The following is a 14,749-nucleotide window of genomic DNA, read 5'->3' on the forward strand; positions in this document are numbered from 1 at the left end:
GTCCTCACCTTCTATATCTGATTGGAATCCTACAAGCTCTTGACTCCGCCAGCTGCTGTTGAAATTGGAGCCTGGTGAGCAGAGGCAGAAAGGAAGAACTTGAGGCTCCTGTTGCAAATGGAAACGCCTGACACAACAGATAAGCTGGGACCATGTGTTAAAGGTGTACCCTCCTGATGCAACTCTTACTCCATTGATTTTCATCACTGAAGTTACTGGGTACCCTGGGCATTTTCTGAAGTGTACCAACCTCTGCAGCTGGCTTCAGAAGGATTTTAGGATGATTTCCCCCATCAAGATGGATAATCCTTCAGCTTTGAAATGGAAGATCATAATGCTGTGCCAATCTACTCTGATCCCAGAGAAAATGGACCGATAAAAGAAGATGATATCAAGGTTTAAAGCCACCCCTTCTAACGCAATCTGCTCAAAATTAAAACTCAGCAAGGCATAGTGAGATGACTTTTCAGCCTGTCATTCTTATAAAATAGAGATACTAAATAAGCCCCCAATTTTCTTACTGAAATAAATTTTCTTTACTAAAAATAAAAATAGAAGCTAGTGTGGTGGGCAGAGTTCTAATTTGGAAGTGGGAGCTACATCCCTCACTCAGCTTTGGGCTCTGAGCAAGTTGCCTCCCATGAATGTCAGTTTCCCCTTTTAGAAAGCAACCTACGGACTTCCCTTGTGGCGCCGTGGTTAAGAATCTGCCTGCCAATGCAGGGGACACGGGTTTAAGCCCTGGTCCGGGAAGATCCCACATGCTGCGGAGCAACTAAGCCCGTGCGCCACAACTACTGAGCCTGTGCTCTAAGCCCACGAGCCACAACTACTGAAGCCCGTGTGCCTAGAGCCTGTGCTCCGCAACAAAGAGAAGCCACCACAATGAGAAGCCCGTGCACCAGAACGAAGAGTAGCCCCTGCTCACCACACCTAGAGAAAGCCCATGCGCAGCAACGAAGACCCAACACAGCCAAAAATAAATAAATTAAATAAATAGAAAAAAAAAAAGAAAGCAACCTATTATTATCTTGAATGAGTTGTGACAAGTAAAACATAGAATAGTGCCCGGTACGTAGTAAGTGCTCAATAAACATTAGCTATCACAATATTATTAATAACAGTGTCAGGATCATTGGTTTATCATGCAGATTAACTGAGATAACAGTATCTGGCGTATTTCAGGCCCCGGGCAAATGTTTACTTTCTCTGAATCTAAACCATGAGCTTCAATACTTAAAAAAAAAAAAGTGACTAACGCAAGTTTCCTCTTTTAGAGGCAGGGGAGGGGAAGGAGGAGGAAGAGAACTAATATTTAACTGAGGTCTGGTATAGGGTGTTTGTCTTCATTTTCTTTCAAGATCTTTCTTGCATTTTTTGTTTGATTGCAAGCAGTTCTGATCTTCCTGATGGATATGTGTGCTGTGCTCTCAAGAAGATAAAAAGAGAGAGCATAAACCTATATACACACAAACAATGATGCATGCCAAGGACAGAAAATTTCCAGTAGACCTGGTCTATAAATTGTCATTTAAATTTGCAATTTAAAAACACTGTCTGACTTTTTGATTTAGCTGACTGTATATGAGAGACAAATAATGGAATCCTAATAAGCAAGGTTTAAATGACATCTCCAGTCTCCCAGACAGAGACGGCAATGGGAGAATTCTAAAAAGAGAAAATAAATCTACCAAGAATAGGAAAGACGACCAGAACTAAATAGTTGCCCATATCACTTGATGACAGATACCAGGAAAATGTATTTTTGACTGTTTAAAATTCAAATCCTTAACAGACGAAGGCTAGGTTATCAGCTGGAAAACCCTAAAGTCATTGTGAGGGGACAAGGCTGAGCTTGGTTTTTACATTTCATCACATTAAAATAGATGAACCAAAAAATCAAGGCACCAGGACAACGTATTAAAGTTGATAAGCTGAGGTTAAAAGAGCTGAACGGCAAAAAGCACCGGAGCCCAGAGGCAACCATTGGCAAAGCTCAATTCCAAGGCTGTACCAAAATGATGGCCCCCCCTGGTGGCCCTCCCACAAAGGGAAGCCCATCCCAAAGTCTCGCTTTCCTCTCACTGCAGGAAACGAGGTAGCATCTTCCCCCGGCCACAAAATACAAAAGACAAACACTGCATCAGTTCAAGGAGGAAAACAGAAATGAATCATCAGCTACTGAAAGCAATTCTGTATGCCCCAGCTTCAGGAAGATTTGGCAAAGTTGGGAATGGACCATTGAAAAATGGCAACAATGACAGAAGAGTTGGAGGAGGTGTTTCGTGACTAAAAGCTAAAGAAAATGAGATCACTTGGCGTTTTTGTAAATGATGATTGTAAAAAGTTTATAATGACATTGAACAGCTTAAATTGTAAGGTTTAGTGAGAATTAAATATGCAGGAGGACCAAACTAGAATGTATGTGTTTGCATGCTTATGTGCGTACACTCTTGTGCAGAAAAAAATAAAAGACTGAAAGGAAATATACCAGAGTCTTAACTGTTCTCACTCAAAGCCAGGATATGACTTCAGAATCCTCTACACAGTGCCCGAGGCAGCCGTTAAAATCGACTGGCATTGGCAAATTACACAAAATCTATTTGCAATCTATAACTTTGAGAGCAGGAGGAGAAGCTACAGTAATCATTATTTTAAAACATCAAAGGAAAACTAATGGGATATAAATTACTGATTCTAGGATAATGTAGGCCAAAGGCCAAAGAATTACCTCTCTAATACAGCCTGTTCTATTGTTCAACACATGCTTAATGAGCACATACTATGTGCCTGGTCCTAGGCATAATAGGAAATGAATAAAATTTGTGTATATCTTGAAGGAGCTTTTACTCAAAAAGAGGGGGCAGCAAGTTGCTGCCCAGAGAGATGTCTGATCTGCTGGCCTTCCGTTCACTGGAAGACAGACTAGGATTTATTTTTCACAACTGGGATTTAAATCTAATAGGTAGACAATGTCTATAATAATTGGAGATATTTCACAAAGCATCCATTGAACGAGAAAAAGAAATCTGAACTCCAAGAGTCTTTTAAATCTCACAACCCCTGGGAAGTCCTTGGAAACTTGGTTATCTCTGCTCTGGGATTTTAACTTACTGCAATGAACTATAATTGCTTCTCAGTTGTCTGTCTTCCTTACTAGATTTTAAGTTCTTTAAGCTCAGGACTTGTTTACAGTCTTCTTCTGTGGCCAGCACTCTGCCTGGCTTTAGAAAAAGTCCACAAATGGAATGAAGGAAAGAAGGTAGAAAAGAGAAGGGAAGGAGGGAAGAAAGGAAGGCACTCAAAGAACTCCACAATCATCGCACAGCCCCCTGACCAAATTAGTGTTGGCAATTCTTGATTTGACTAGCGTTTCTTGAACATCTACTCTGTGCTAAAGGCTACAGTAGGCACCTTCACATACGCACTGCATTCAGCTGTTTCTACTTCTACTATTTTGAACTCCAGCCAGTAGGTTATTTATTAAAAGCTACTATGGTCTACAAAGCACACGGAATTGGAGATCAGACTGCTCAGGTTCAAACCCTCACTCTGCTGGCTTCTAGCCTTGGGCAGGCTACTGAATCTCTATGACTCCAGGTTTCTACACATCCATGTGAAATGTGAAAAGAAAATGAGATTAAATATGTGACATGCCTGGTGCACCATTTTCTTCTCCCTATGGAAATGGTTTCATTTCCTACAAACTTATATCCCTTCTACTGTTTAATCACAGCCTCAGCCTGACCAAAAGCCACTGGGTACTCGGCTAAGATAGCAGGAACAAGTCGTGCAGAGCCTCGGGAAGCAAGGGCTAAAAGCGACCTGAGAGAGTTACACATTTCCCATCTGCTATCAAGCATCAAGCTACCTTTCCTAAGTCCAGCCTGACTCCAGCACTCATGGCTATGCATCACAGCATCAGTGCCATGTCCATCGTCTTTAGCACACAGTTCCATATTACTGTTAATAAAGGACGTGGGGGTGATCATTTGCCCAATGATAGGGGTCCTGATCCTTTTTAGGATCACATAATAAGAACATTTGTCATTGTTGGAGATAATTCCCCTTCCCGGGCACATTTGTCAAAGGCAGTTTCCAACAGTCCCGTACATCATCCTGAAATACATGATAAGATTTAGGTCTGCTATTCATCATTCGCTGGGCTTCTTCCAATGCGAGTGCCTGCGTGGCTTTTCTTGCCTCTAGTTTAACAATCGGAATGCACGTTCTCCCTAGAGCAGTAGCGCCAGCCAGGGAAGGTTGCAAGACTCAAGTGACCACAGTCCCCAACTGGAAGGAAGTGAATCTCTAATGCTGATACAGAAACTCTTTATAAAAGTAAAAGTGGCATATATTGCCACTAATATGCAAGAGGAACCAGACCTGTAGGAAATGAGCTTTCACTGAGGTTTTATTCAACGGCCACTACTGGAAAAACGCAGAATATAGCAAAAAGATCCTGTGCTTTGGATCATTTAGATCTGAGTTAGAAATTCCTGCTCTTCCAGGGACTTCCCTGGTAGCACAGTGGTTGGGAATCCGCCTGCCAGTGCAGGAGACACGGGTTCAAGCCCTGGTAAGGGAAGATCCCACATGCCGCGGAGCAACTAAGCCCGTGCACCACAACTACTGAGGCCACGTGCCACAACTACTGAAAGCCGCGTGCCACAACTACTGAAACCCACGCACCTAGAGCCCATGCTCTGCAACAAGAGAAGCCACCGCAATGAGAAGCCCACACACTGCAACGAAGACCCAACGCAGCCTAAATAAGTAAATAAATAAATAAAATTCCTGCTCTTCCATTTACATGATGGGTAACCATGAACAAACTGTGAACTTACTTTAGTATGTTTCTTCATCTGCAAAATGGGAGTATTACCGACCTCATAAATCTCTTGTATTCTCATTGTATTCTCTGCCTGCATTGAGTAGTCATGAAATTAAGGTCATTTTCCATTTTCCCCACTGGGAACTCTTTAATAAATTCTCCTCCTCCCAGCTTTGAGAGGATAAAATGATGCCCAAGACACAGTCCCCGCTATCAATCCAGGAAGGAAGAGAAGCCTATAAGTGCAATCCTAACAGATGGAAGAAAGAAAGGAGAGCTTCATCTGAATTAAAAAACATTTTTTTAAATAGTATGCTGAGAATCACAGGGAAAGGAAGGTTTAATTCCATGGGAGGACGGAGACGCTAAGGAAAAGCTTCAGGGAAGTGCCATCTAGCTGGGTCTCAAGAGGATCAGATGAACCTTGACAGGCAGACAAGAGAGAAGGGGACTTTTTCCAGGTTGAAAGGAAAGCTGAAACAAACTCACGCATGCTCAGGGAGGGCCAAGCAGGTCACTGTGTGCAGAATGTGCCAGGTGCATCTAAGACGCGTGTATTCGGTTGGCCAAAAAGTTCGTTCGCGTTTTTCCATAACATCTTATGGAAAACCCATACGAACTTTTTGGCCAACCCAATAACATCCGCTGACTGGATGGGGAAGACGGAACCACAGGGCTCTTCAGAGCGTCGAGTCTGAGGTTACAGCATTCACTCCGTCTGGCCTCTCCGATTTCTGTTTTTTCACCTGTAAACGTGAGATTTCAAATAAGGAGCTACCTCCAAGGGCTGGTCTGCGTGAGAAAATACATATAAAGGCTTGAATACATTGCCTGATATTTTGTAACTGCAGACAGAGAGTAGCTACCTTCATCACCAGCATCCTCATTATTATTTCTGATGTGGAGATGCCCACTGGGAGGTAAGCTGAGCTGATGATACTATTCATAGATTTGGGGCATTTGCAAAATCAGAGTGCCAGCTCCAAATTCAGATCTAAACATGCATTTCGATTTATACACAGTCAAAATCCTTCAAATTCCCCTCAGCTTGACCTCTGTAAAGACTGGAGAACATCTGGAAAGTCTGGACTAACTGGCATCCTCCTTAAGAAAGGGAATTGTTTCCTTCTCAGCCTCCGGAGCCCTTGTGTGTGGCAACCTTCCACACACCACAGTCACGAGGGGTGAAGAGTTAGGGCTTCTGTGCTTTTCTAACTCCCTTTCTGCCTCCACCACGTAGTCTGCCGTCATTCCTTTCTGCTGCCGAGGCCACCTCAACCTAATGGTGCGGCTACTGGAATCCGTAGGGAGATGTCTTTCAGTGTAAGTATCACTTGGTAATTAATAAGAGGACACCCATTCAATAGGGAGCAGCTTAGTCCAGTGTTAAGCACGGGGACAGGCTCTGGGGTCAGAGAGATCTAGGTGCACATGGGTCCCTAACTTGCCACATGCTGTGTGGCCTCAGGTAAGCTGTTCACCAATCTGAGCCTCAGCTGCTGCTCACGAAAAATGGGAATGCTTGCCTAGAGGTTGTTTTCAAGCTTAAATGAGACATCTCCACCCCACCCTCTCCTCTGCCTTTGACCTATGGGTGCTCTCTTGATGGATGGGGCAGAAACGTGCAATCTTGCAACATGTATTCTTACCATCCCAGAAGCTGTGTCGCAATAGAAGGGGGTTGCTGACATCCCAAAATACCTGGGACCTTTGCTCAGCAAACCCACGTGGATAATAAAAACCCCATGCTCTGGGCCACTTACTGATTATCTGCAAAGGTGACCCTAGGATGCTGGGAAGGAGTGTACCCCTACCTGACTCACAGGACTTGGAGGGCTAATATGAAGGGCTTTGTTCTTCCAAACATCTAAATTCAAGCCCAGCCATGGCCAGGGGCAGCACACTGAGTTTAATGAAGCAGTGGGATGAGCTAATATGGCAAATCTTATAGCTCTTACTACCAATGTGGCCCATATCACGCTGAATTACAGCACCAGATGTGACTGGACACACATCGCAAAAGGAGAGGTAGTTCACTGAACGCGAGGAATTTTCAATGCCACGTAATAAGAATCTCTAGAGCCAGCTCTTAGGGGAGATGTTTGTGGTTTTAAATTTCCTTTCTCCTTGTGCAAATCATTCTCCCTCACACTTTATGATAATTAATTCAACAAGCATTTAGTGAATACCCACCATGTTCCGAGTGCTGTGCTGGGAACTCATAGTTATTGGCAGAGACAGAGAAATAAGCAAAAAGCATAGGAAAAATGTGGCAGGTGTGATGTTTGAATAAGTGCAGGGTGCTTGCTATAGGAGCCCTCACAAATCCAGTCACGTGAGGCTTTCTCAGTCATAAGTTCATTCATTCACTCATTCATTCAACAAACATGGCTGCACACCTACATCTCCCAACATTGTGCTTAGTGGTAAAAGTGAAGCCAGACACAGTCCCGGCACTCACAGAGCTCCCAGCCTAATGAGTGATAAAGGGAAACAAAAAAGACAATTATCAATAAAATAATGTATTAAGATGGGCAAAGTGAGGTGCTTTGAGAGCACACAGACTGGTCATGACCACAGCTGGGGATCACGTTGGTTGGGTTGCAATCGGTCCCCAGAGCATTTCTGGGGACAGAAATATCTAACTTGAAACTAAAGCAAAATTGGAGTTGGCTTTGAAGAGATTTTTTTTTTTTTTAAAGTACTATTCCTGGAAGAAGAAAAAACATTTGCAACATTCCAAATGTGAACAACAACATGGTAGGATCAGGGGAATGAAATGAATTCAGTTGAGTCAGGGAGTGGAGTATCATTCTGGAAGAGCGGTGAGGGATGTGACTGGAAAGATAAGGAGGGGTCACACCAGGCAGGGCCTCCTTGAAGCCCCGATAAGCCGCGCGGACTTCATCCTGAGGGCAGTGGGGCCCGTTCACAGAAGAGTCCGAAGCAAAGGTCGCACCTGATGGGATCTTCCCATTAGTGAGCAGTGTCAGGGACAGCTTGGAGACTGATGATTCCGAAAACCTGAGGACTGCTCAAGAGGGCGCTAGGATGATCTGGATGCCAGATGAAGGTAGCCTGAACTATCTTGAGGAGAGGGGCAGCAGGGAGAGAGAGAATGAGTGCTTTGGGAGATATCTAGGAGGTTGCAGGGGCTAATATTATTAATTAATTCATCGAGGGCACTTGGGAGCTCAAATGATCAAGGATGAAGTCTCCGTCAAATGGCTGCTGGGTTCTGAGGGATGAGCAGGAGGCAGCCCAGTGAACAGGGTGAGAAACATGACCCAAGTGCGGGAGCAGCACGCACCAAAGTCGCAGAGGTGTGTCCTGGGACCCGAGCTCAGGGTGGGTCAGGGTGCAGAGAGGCAAAGGGACGAAAGAGCGGCAGGGACCAGATCGCAGAAGGCTGGCTTGCTGGGTTGCCCTCTGCGGCGTGCTGCTGGTGTTACGAAATATGTTCAAGGAGGAGAGGAGGTGTGCAGGAGGGTTTGAAGAAAGCCTGACTTCTTGTAAGGAAACTAATTAGAACGAAGTCACCAATGAAACCAGAGCGGGTTTGTCTTCAGGGAACGACCGCAAGGAGTGAGGTGTTCTGTAATAAGTTCAAGGCCACGTGCTCATGGAGAATACAGAAGTCTCTCCCCACCACATGTAACGTGATCCGGCAGTCAGTCCTTCCATAAAAACTAGACTTCTAGACCCAAAACGGTACTCCCCCACTCTCAAACCCTTCAGCCCAAGAGTTTCATGGACCAGCTCCAGAGAAATTTATGTTGTCTTGCTATTAAGTCCTTGATCTTGAATTTCTGAAGCCTGCAAATCACAGAGTCAGTAGAGAGCCATCAGCTTACCAAGATCCAAAACCTTGACAAGACAGAACAGTGCCATAAATTTACATGAGGCGACTGAACTGTTTCCATGCCCACCCCCCTAAAAAGAGTATAGCCCCTTTTCACATTTCCCAACCCCCCATCAAGGCACAGGGCAAACCCACAGCATGCATTCAGGGAAGAGGACACCAGCTTTCACATCGGACAAACTTAGTGCTTTCCAGCCCACGCAGACAAGCCATGTGACCTGGGGCAAGTCTCTTGATCTCTCTGGATGTTATTTTCTTATGTGTTTCATGGGCAATGTAAGATTTGGGCTCATTAGGGACAATTTATCTAAAATGGCTAGCATGCAGGAAGCATGCAGTAAATGATGGTTATTAATGAATGTAGCTTGACAACGTGGTCTACTTTCCTTTGTATTTCCTGTCCACCTTCCCAGTTATTCTTGGAACAAGCATCCTTTTGAAGATGGACCAGTACTTTTTTGTCACTGCCCGACTACCCCATGCACCTCTGGAGAAAAGGGTACCTTCTACCCTTCTTTATATCCTCTGGCACTAAGAAAAGTGCTGCCTTTCAGGTAGGCAGCTGGGGGGGCCAGAAGGGAAAGGGAGAATTTCCTAATCTTGAGTCTGTGTACAGAGAACTGTGTTAGTTGTTTTATATTTCTGACTCATGTAGTGTTCATTACTACACTTTGAGATAGGTCCTATTACCTCCATTTTACAGACGAAGGAACTGAGGCTTGGAAAGATTAAGTAGCTAGCCTGAGATACACCCGTAGAAAATGTGCTGAGCCTTGATGTAAACTTCAGTCTATTGATTCTAAAGCATGAGCTCTTCCAGGAGTCTTCAATGTAAAGAAGATGGAGCAAACACACCTTGAGCTTAATCCGAAAAAGATAAGTTGTTGAGAACCTATAAGCTCAAGCAACACCATCCGGGGATTCATTTCTGGGTTCCAGCTCTGGCTCTACCACTAACCAACTGAACAACCGTGGGCAAGTCATTCTTCTCTTACGAACTCATCTTGAAAAAGAGGCTCTTCTAGCCCCCCAAACACTAATTCCTTCTAACCTTTCAGTACTTCTAGAGAAGCTATTCATGTTTCAATGTATGCAGACATTCAGAGTATTGTGTTACTTGTATTTATTAAGTTGAAAATCCACTTGCTTTGGGTCAGGAAAGCAGTGAAAAGAGTTTCCATAAGAGTTTTCTTTCTTATGATAAAAAAAGCAAGATTTTAATTAATAAATATAAATTTGGAGTAAAAACAAAACATAAAATTTATGAGTAGTCACAGAATAAATTAGCATGAATTTTATTCACTAAAATGAATAAAAGTAGCCAAGTGGAAAAAAAAAAATGTTTTCAGGAAGGATGAGACCTACACAAATCAGAAGGGCCGCCCCTCAGGTGGAAATTCTTGGACTCTATTGACTGGCTAAAGTCAGAATCTCCTTCCCTGGTGTTTCTCTCCCCAGCAGAACATGGAGCTCCTGCAGGGCTCTGGGCTGGGGCTGGATAAACATTTGTAGACAAAATAATTACTTAATTAATGCCTATCCTACATTCCAAATATGGCCGAGCAAATGTAAGTTGTACATCCACTGGGTGCCTGAGGAAACTAAAGCTCAAGGCGTGGAGGTGACTTGCCTGAAGGTGAACAACTAGAGGGTGGGGACCTGGCTTATGAACCCAAATTCAAGGTCTTGATGACCCCAAGTCTACTTCCCCTGCAGGACAAAAGCAGCAGATAGAAGCAATGAAAAGGCAGCTCTCTCTGCACTGAAGGCCAGGTAAAACGAGTTTTTGAAAAATTAATCTCTCAGGGTCCTAAGGACCCAATGGGATAATAAATACGATAGCAGTTTATCAGCTCCTAAGTGGTAAGCCAGTTATTATTAACAGAGTTCTTTCCCAGGGCTCACTGACCAGTTGAGGGATCAGGACCCTGAACATGGGATTCCTGAAACAATTCCTTATCACAATTGACCAGAATTTCCTAAGAAACCTCCCCAAAGTTTGCACAGCTACTGAGGCACACAGCCAGGGTTCAGACTCAGTTCAATGTGGCTCCAGAGCTAAGGAGTCTGCCATGTGACCACCAATTTCTCCTGGATTCCATCAGGGCCTTGATTCTTGGAGTCCAGTCTTTCTGGGAGGAAAGACTGTCAGTGCCTTGTTGTTTTTGTTCACTAATGAGTTCTAATATAAATATAAGGAAAGTGAATAAGTTTATTTCCAGGTATTTCTAGAAAATAAGGAGAAAATACTGAACCACGATCTCAGAAGGAAGAGGACAGAAAAGCTAACGTTACCCACACCACTGCCATGTTGCAGATCCCAAGCTGGCCCTTTACCCAAGATAATCTCGCTCGCCTTTCTTATAACAAGCAGAGTAGTAATACACCACACACACACACACACACATCACACACCCTTAAAGACAAGGGTCAAAGAGGCTAAATGACCCATCTCTGGTTACACAGCAGATAAGAACAAGAGTTAGAAATTAAAAACCAGGTCTGTCTGACTCCAAAGTCAGTGCTCTTTCCATGACACCAAGCTGCCAGATGGCACTGCCTGCAAAACTCCAGGCACTATCCCCAGAAATGTCTGTGTCTGCTCATCCTGGGACCCGTTCCTCTACCACAGTCTTCTACTGGGTGTCCTAACGCCAGGATTACCACAGATTGTGTCAACTGATCTTCCCCCTTCGATGGCAGGTAACGAACCTGAAAATACACATTCTCTTCCTCCAGTCCTCCATCAAATTCCACTCCTAGAATAGGTACCGTCTGACAAGCTGTATGTGTAGTGACACAATCCAAGAAAAATGAAATGAAGAAAACAACTTTATTTCTCACTACTTTCATCCCCTCCTTATTTGAATTGTGAATACTCTAGTTACATCTCATACTTGGCCTGTCTAGAAACTCATTTTGTGGTGAAATATGCTCCTGTGTGACTTGTTTTTGAATCTGTCTGACTTGCTTTCAACAGCCTGGGTTAAAGAACTGGAGTGATAGGTTTGTGAGGAATTATAAAGGGCTTCGTAACTTTCTTTTTGCCGCTCTTTTTCATGATAGATGCCTTACATTGTCAGGTATTTTTTTTTAGGAAATAAAATATCTGCTCCAGGAACCACCTAAATCTTGCCAAGAGAAGAAAAAACTTTACTATACTGTAATATCAGGTAGTAATATGAGAAATGTATTTATGACAGAATGTCAAACGACAAAGCAGGACGTAAAATTGTATGAACAGTATAATCTCACATTATCCTGGAAAGTCAGTCCAGAAGGAAGTAACTTAGAATGTTAATAAAAGTTATTTTTAATTTTTAGGATTATGCATGCTTACTTTGTCTTTTCTAATTTTCAGTAATAAGCATATATAACTTCTTAAAAGTCTAATGAAATTACTAAAAAATATATATTTTTTCATAAAGAAGTCTAAAATTATTATTTCCTTACCACCAAAATCATTATATGAGGTTATCAACTTTGACCTATATCAGGCACAAAGATTGTTCAAGAAAAGAAAAATATATACCAATCTTGCTGATGAATATAGATAGAAAAAAACTAAGTAAAATATCAAATTAAATCCACAGGGTATAGAAAATAAGACATCATAAACAGAAATGAAGATCAGAAAATCTATCAGTGAAATCCATGACTTATTATTGGTTTTAAACTAAAAGAGGAAATATATGTATAATCATTGAAATAAATATAGAAAAAGCATATGATAAAATTCAACATGAAAATTCAGGATTTAAAAAAAATAATTCCTAGAAATGAGAAATGAAGGCAAACTAATAAAGAGTATTTAGTAAATACTTAAATATCACACTTACAGGTAACTTAAGGCATTTCCATTAATTTAAGTAAAAGTTAAGGATACCTTCTCTCTACTAGATATTATATTGACAGACCCAACCAACGGAATAAGATTAAAAAAAGAACAAGTACTTAAGGATTGAAGAGGAAGCCAGAAACTTACTTATGAGGTTATATATTACCTCAATAGAAAATCAAAGAGGGGTTAGAGAAAGTATTAGCAAAAGAGTTTAGTAAGGCTATTAAATTCAAGATTCAAGATCAATATATAAACTGCTTCTTTCCTTTTAAAGTTCTACTTATTTTCACCCAGCTAGCAACATTTGTTTAATGGAATACTTACTATCCCATAGCCAAAACTAAAGAACAGGAAATCAATTAATCCCGTTACCAGCACATTCTCGTTCTCTCTTCTTAATGTACGTGTGTGATTTCCTGCTGCCTTGGTCCAGACAAGGGTATCAAGAAAAAAAACTATTTGTCACTGTTGCATAATTACAAACAATTGTAAAATCTTGCTCTGGGACAAATCAGCTGTATACTTTTTAAGATCCCCTTAGGTAAGAGAAAACAATGTGATGATGCTGATGAAGATGAGGAAGAGAAGGAGGATGGAGTGAAAAAGGGAGAAGAGAAATAGGACAAAGACAGGAGAGGTGGGAAAGATAGAGAAAGATGACAGTGAATGAAGGGGATGAGAAGAAGTAAGGAGAAGAGAAGGAGGGGGAAGGGGGAAGAGGAGGAGAGGAACACATATAAACTTTGTGGAGTTTTTAACATATGCCAAGTTCTATACTGTTACATTTGCCTTATTTCAGTTAATCTTCCTAGTGAGCCTTTGAGCTCTGTAATATTACATCTTCATTTTATGGGAAAGGAAACGAGGCTCAGAGAGGTGAAGTAACATTCTAAGGTCACACAGTTAGGAAGTGATATAGCCAGAATCTGAACCCAGGTCTGCCTGCCCAGACTTTATGGTATTAGCCATTCACTAGAGGACACTCCTTGCATAGGTGCTGTGCTGATTTTAGAGCTACTAAGCACGTGAAGGTGAGGAGGAGCTAAAAAGGTCACCTTCACCGTCCCATTCCAAGTTCTCAACTAAGCCAACGTTCTGAAAAATCTGAATCCTCTCTTTAGAATGCTTCTGGTTTTGCATGTTCAAATTAAGAATGAAAAGATATGCACTAAGTACAATTTTTAATGCATTAAGCATTCAAGAGCACAAGTTTAGTGGAAAGGTTAAATTTGAAGCAAAAATATAACTTGTCAGTTTCCAGTGAAAAAGCATTTGAATTCTAGTACATACTGGGCTCTGCAATCTTTTTTTTTTTTTTTTCCCCATGTAGCAGTTCTCCCAAGACCTGTTCCCTCACACACTTGCCTTCCTTCTATTATTCTTATTCCATGATGCATAAGAAACAAGGTTTACATTAGGTTTCAGGGGATAAAATAGACTGCTTCCAAAATATTTGTGCTTCAAATCAACATCTAAAGCAAAATTTATAGTCCTTCCTGGGGTTCTGGCTGTCCAAGAGCTGCATATGTATTACATTTATGTCCCTTGCTTCCTATGGAGTATCAGACAAATGCCATCAGAAGACATGACTGGGCAGGCACAGCAACATCTCAGACAAATCACTGCCTATACAAAGCAACCAATGGCATCCTGTTTGCAGGCCCATATTGACAGATTTCAAGACCTGAAGGAGAGCTGTATTAATCCTCGTCCACGCAGTTTTAAAGACAGGGGAGGGAAAGAACTGAAACCACAGGGAGAAAACACACACCACACACCACACATACACACACACACACACCCCCACACACAGAGCAACAAGGTGCTTACATCTAATTCCAACAAGGAGACAAACTTAACGAAAGACGTGGTCATAAAGCCATAGGAACAAATTCTCCAAAAATCGTGAACAGTGATAGAATTATTTTATTATCACACTATGCATGCCAGTCTTCTCTACCAAATACCTATGTGCCTCCTCTGTGTCAAACACTTTCCAGTTGTTGGGATTTAAAAGGGTGAACAAGGGATCCAGCTCTGAAGGACTGTATAGTATAGCTGACAAAGGGGGAAAAAAAACCAGGGTGTTTCTAAGAAAGTGAGCTACTAACAAAGTGCTAATGAAACAAAACAAACAAAAGCAAATAACCCAATTTGGGGAGTAAGGAAAGGCCCTCCAGGAGGCCCCACTAAGCTCAAATCTGAAGAATAA

At 42.2% G+C, this 14,749-nt stretch overlaps 1 protein-coding gene across 1 annotated transcript in view; it reads right to left on the bottom strand.

The window, feature by feature from the left end:
• The window catches only part of DAB1 (DAB adaptor protein 1), a 426,067-nt gene that overhangs the window by 268,350 nt on the left and 142,968 nt on the right, over window positions 1–14,749 (bottom strand). The window lies entirely within an intron of this gene.

This window comes from Eschrichtius robustus, chromosome 3 (assembly GCF_028021215.1).
Source record: "Eschrichtius robustus isolate mEscRob2 chromosome 3, mEscRob2.pri, whole genome shotgun sequence".
Taxonomy (NCBI): domain Eukaryota; kingdom Metazoa; phylum Chordata; class Mammalia; order Artiodactyla; family Eschrichtiidae; genus Eschrichtius; species Eschrichtius robustus.